Raw genomic sequence first — 6000 nt, 5'->3', positions numbered from 1 at the left:
TTAGTTTAAAGACAACCCTATGGCTCCTGCCGGTTGCCGTAGCATCGACATGGAAGTCGATATTTAACTATTACAACATGATCATCTCATACATCCAATATATCATATCATGTCATTGGCCATATCACATCATATGCATACCCTGCAAAAACAAGTTAGACGTCCTCTAATTTGTTGTTGCATGTTTTACGTGGCTGCTATGGGTATCTAGTATGATCGTATCTTACTTACGCAAAGCCACAACGATGATATGCAATTAGCTATTTAACCTTCTCCAAGGACCGCTTCGGTCAAATCCAATTCAACTAAAGTTGAAGAAACAGGCACCAGCCAGTCATCTTTATGCAACAAGTTGCATGTTAGTCGATGAAACCGGTCTCTCGTAAGCGTACGAGTAAGGTTGGTCTGGGACGCTTCAATCCAACAATACCGCCGAATCAAGAAAAAACTAAGGAGGGCAGAAAAAAAGAACATCAACGCCCACAAACTCTTTTGTGTTCTACTCGAGATATCATCTACACATGAACCTAGCTCATGATGCCACTGTTGGGGAATGTAGCATGGGAAACAAAAAAAATCCTACGCACACGCAATACCTATCCATGGTGATGATCATCTACGAGAGGGGAGAGTGAATCTACATACCCTTGTAGAACGCTAAGCGGAAGCGTATATAACGCGTTGATGTAGTAGAACATCTTCGCGATTCAAATCACAGCCCGTCCTGTGATCTCATCACGATCCGTCCCGCGATCCCATCACGATCCATCCCGATCTAGTGCCGAACGGACGATACCTTCGTGTTCAGCACACGTACAGCTCGATGACGACCCCTGCCTTCTCGATCCAGCAAGAGAGACGGGGAAGTAGATGAGTTCATCAGGGACTCCGAACAACTTTCGGTTACCAACACCTATAACTCAACTATACCGAAGCGTCACCGAACCTTAAGTGTGCAGACCCTGCGGGTTCGAGAACTATGCAGACATGACCTGAGACATTCTCCGGTCAATCACCAATAGCCGGACCTGGATGTCCATATTGACTCCTACATATTCTACGAAGATCTCTATCGGTTGAACCTCTATGTCAAGGATTCAGTTAATCCCGTATGTTGTTCCCTTTGTCCTTCGGTATGTTACTTGCCCGAGGTTCGGTTGTCAGTATCTCCATACCTAGTTCAATCTCGTTACCGGCAAGTCTCTTTACTCGTTTTGTAATACAAGATCTCGTAACTAACTCCTTAGTCACATTGCTTGCAAGGCTTGTTGTGATGTTGTATTACCGAGTGGGCCCCGAGATACCTCTCCATCACACGGAGTGACAAATCCCAGTCTTGATCCATGCCAACCCAATAGACACGTTTGGACATACCTGTAGAGCACCTTTATAGTCACCCAGTAATGTTGAGACGTTTGATACACACAAGGTATACCTCCGATGTCCGGGAGTTGCATGATCTCATGGTCATAGGAACAGATACATTGACATGCAAAAACAGTAGCAATAAACTGACACGATCATATGCTACGTTTATAGTTTGGGTCTTGTCCATAACATTATTCTCCCAATGATGTGATCCCGTTATCAAGCGACAACCCTTGTCTATGGCTAGGAAACCTTAACCATCTTTGATCAACGAGCTAGTCAACTAGAGGCTCACTAGGGACAGTGTGTTGTCTATGTATCCACACATGTATTTGAGTTTCCAATCAATACAACTCTAGCATGGATAATAAACGATTATTATGAACAGCGAAATATAATAATAACCAATTTATTATTGCCTCTAGGGCATATTTCTAACAAAAGGGGGAGAAATCTGAGAGTTAGTCTTCAAGCGGGATTTACTATGGGGCTTATAAACTTTATTAAGTTACAAACTCTTGGTTCTTCTGAAGTTTTCGATGTAATGAGTTGTAACTTAAGCCCGATGGTGTTCTGACTCTTTTGAACGTTTTTCCTCGCATGCTTATTCCTCAAGTTTATTAATGTAGGCATGCTGAAATTCATCAGACACCATTTTTCATCATGCACTCTTAATTCCTCATACTATATGTCAAATGCATGCATGAATTGTAAAATACAAGGGGAGATCTCCATGATATAAATCATCAATGTGCATCTGCTGTTCAAAGCAAATTCCTCAAAATATGCACATCTTCATGGAGAGTTTCTCTATATCTTAACTTCAAATTTCTCAAACTCTGTACTTACATTCCATATTATTATCCCCGTTGAAAATTTAACCTAATTATCATCAACCACCAAAAAAGGGGAGATTGTAAGTGCATCTAGTGCCCCTTAGTGATTTTGGTGGTTTGAAGACTTATAGGTTAAGAGACTAATATGTTTGTAAGTGTACACATGCTCTATAAGTTGCTCAGGAGTTCGAGTTATACGATGAATATCGACCCCTAAAAATGTATGTCTTGGCTGAAGACTTTTGTCTTTCTTTGAAGACTTTGATCGCGAAGAAACTGCGATGAAATTGATATTCCTCATGAAGATATTGAAGATGAGGAATTCGGTGGTCCTGAAGAAAACACTCTGAATACTTTGAAGCGTGAAGTTTTATTTCTTCGGTTTCATTTTCTTTACACTTGAGTCATAGGAACGTCATACTGTTAAAGGGGGTCGAGGTAAAACTACGGAATGATTTTCCTCATGATGCTCAACCCAAGCCTAAATCTACCAAAGCCTCAAAGTGAGGAATATGAGATACATGAGGACTTCCACAGTTAAAAGTTCCGACCGTTGCCACGCCACGCACCACCTCACTGCTCTTATCCATCCAACAGTCACATTATTTAAGGGCATTTATGTTAAATCATGTCGGGATGCTTCCAGGCTATAAATAGCCACCCCCACAACCACTAGCTGGTTGGCTGCTCCGAGAGAAACTGGCACTTGTCATTTAGAGCAACCCAAATTCCTCAGAGTCCTCGAGAGAAAATCAGCAAGTGAGGAAGTACCCCAAACCAAAAACCAAGTGATTGAGCATCACATAAGAAGTTGTTCGTGTGTGGAACTGAAGCCTGTTACCTTTGAGGATTGTGCATCCTCCGGACGGTTAGGCGTCATGGTCTAGAGCATCCAACACTCAATTGTGGATCGCCGGGTGACCGAGTATGTGAGGGTTTGGAAGTCTGCCCTGAAGACTTGCCACGAATACTGGACGATGACTATGTGTCCTTAGCTCAAGGGAAATACGGTAGGGATTGTGCGTTCCAGGACTGTGTGTCCTTTTGGTTTCAATACCAAGCCGCTTCGAACCAGACGTACAAGTGTCACAACAGTTGGAACTGGGTCATCAACAACTGTCTTCATCAAGCTACGGGTTCTATTTCTTCAACTCTTTAATTTCCTCAAGTTGTATGTTGAAGACTCTCCTCTGTGTTGTTTGAAGAATTTTTCTGAAGACTTTCTCTGAATTTTCTTAACCTCAAATTCTTTACTTGAGTTAATCTTCACCTGTGTAATCTGTACTTGCGAACTGTGCAAACCGAATCTCGTAAACTTCATCATGTATACTGCTCTAGTCGTTTTTGCACTTCCGATCCTGCGTTATTTCCGCTGCACTTAATTCACATTTGTGGACTTTCCTCACAAGGAATTTCCTCAGTGATGAAATTTTAAAAATCGTCTATTCATCCCCCTCCCCTCTAGTCTATATAACGCACTTTTAGATCGGATCAGGGACATCAAGAGGAGAAGAGGGGCATTGGCAAAGTGGTGGCGCTGCTTTTGGCGTCGAGCAGGTCGACGTGGTTCATATATGGGCGTGTCAGATAGGCCAAGAACTTACGTCTCACGACATGTTAGTTTTGATCTCGAGCACGACATGACATATGAAACAGTGATACGGGACTACGGGTTGATTTGTAGAAATATCAAATGAGTTTTGTGTAAAATTATATGACGGACTAAAAATACTTATTTTTTTTATTAGTAGGTATAGATGTTGATAGGTTATTGTTCACAAAAAAACAGCTTCCCAGTTTTTCCAGCTAAAATAAGTTCGTATATTTACAAAATAGATAATATCATTGCTAGTCACAAAACTTACATCGAAGATGCAGTTTGGTGCCAAAACTTCTAAAATACGATTCTCTGGTCATGCAACTTGTGTATAGATGCAAATACGGTCACTCCGGCTGTGTAAACGTGTATCCACCGCTGATGTGGCATGCCAGGCATGCATGTGTCCACTATCAGTGACAAATGCGTATGCAATTATTTTACAAAGAATCCTTCAAATTTATTTAATCTTTACCTTTAATTTTAATAATAAAGAGGCTATCGCTTTCGTTGGAAAACCCACCGAGGTGATTTTACAAAAAAATCCTTACTGTTTATGACATTAAATTCGTAGTATATATTAAATATTTTTAAAAATACTCATATCTTTTAAACCGTAACTCCAAATTTAACATATTATACATGGAATTTGATTAGAAAAATATGTATAATTTAAATATGATATTATTTTATCTGTTAAACGTTTAATAAAAATACTATCTAGGGTGCAATCTTAATAAATAAGTCATTATTCGTCTTTCTTTCATACCGGTACTCATCCGGGTTGGTGATGAACACGTCAACAAAATCAGGATTAGAGATGAAACTGAAGGTCACTTGACTGATTCTTTATACGTATTAAATCTACATGCAAGCCGTGTTAAAATAGAAGACTTGTGAAATTTTGAACTGCATTTTTGTAGGATAAGACCATCTTTATTTGTATCGTAACTATAAATTCTTAAATTATAGACTTTTTTATAAATTAAGAGCGTGTGCCGTGTGGTATTTCTTTCACCCGTTGCAACGATGGGCCTTTTTGCTAGTTATGAATAAAGACCCTCAAATAAAATAAAATAAAAATGATGCGGCTGATGGTTTTGATTTATATTTTTACAATGATGACTACTCGTATCAAAATATTTTTCTTGGACCGAATTTCCATTGAGAGAAAGAATTGTTAGCGAACGACTTTTTTGAACTTAAACGAGAGAGACTAGTAATACATGGATGTAACTTAAATCCTCATACATGCATACTATATCAGACCCTCGTTCAATTGAAAAATGACATTATTTAAAATATTATTCTCAAAGTTGCAACAATGAATTGGCCTCGCGATTTTCTATAGGAAAGAAGTCGGGATGTCCACAATACATCAAACACTTATTTAGAACAATGAGTTCAACAAAATATGTTTGGACATTAAAAAATGAATTCAAAATTTCAGGCGAAAAAGACCTGGATTTGCCGAGATATTTTGGAAACCGGATTTTGCATTCCCTCCCTAAAAATGCAAAATCCGATTTTTGGTCCAACAAAATTATTTCAATACGAATAGTCATCGTTGCAAAAATATAAATCAAAACCATCAGCAATAGCATTTTTATTTATTTTATTTGAGGGTCTTTATTCGTAATTAAATAAATTTGAAGGGTTCAATGCAAAAATAATTGTGTGCGTTATCACCGTGGAGTAATGACGCATGCATGCGTGACATGCCACACAAGCCGTGGATACAGCGTACACAGCCCGAGTGACGGGTTTGCATGTAAACACAAGTTACATGATCAGAAAACCGTATTTTAGAAATTTTAGCACCAAACTGCACATTCGATACAAATTTTGTGACTAGCGATGATATTAACTCTTTACAAAAATCTCGAATTTGAGATAAGTTTATGAAAATGGGAAAACTTTGTAGACTTTAAAACTTCCATCAGGGGAGGAGGAAAAAGCCCCTCAACCACCTGAATATATTGCTTTAAAGAAAAGGGGAAACTCCCCAATTCCGAGTGACAGATTTACATAGAGCGATGAAAAAGCCATAGGAGGGGATGCCAGCCAAAAGATAGCTCGTTGGGCAGATCTGAACACACTGAACCATACATCAATATGTATGTGGTCCGCAACTTTCATATAATTGAAAAATAACCACATATTTAAGGGAAAAATTTCATCAATTAGAGACATAAAGTT

This window comes from Hordeum vulgare, chromosome 3H (genome assembly GCF_904849725.1).
Source record: "Hordeum vulgare subsp. vulgare chromosome 3H, MorexV3_pseudomolecules_assembly, whole genome shotgun sequence".
NCBI lineage: Eukaryota > Viridiplantae > Streptophyta > Magnoliopsida > Poales > Poaceae > Hordeum > Hordeum vulgare.
This window is presented reverse-complemented; position numbering follows the sequence as displayed.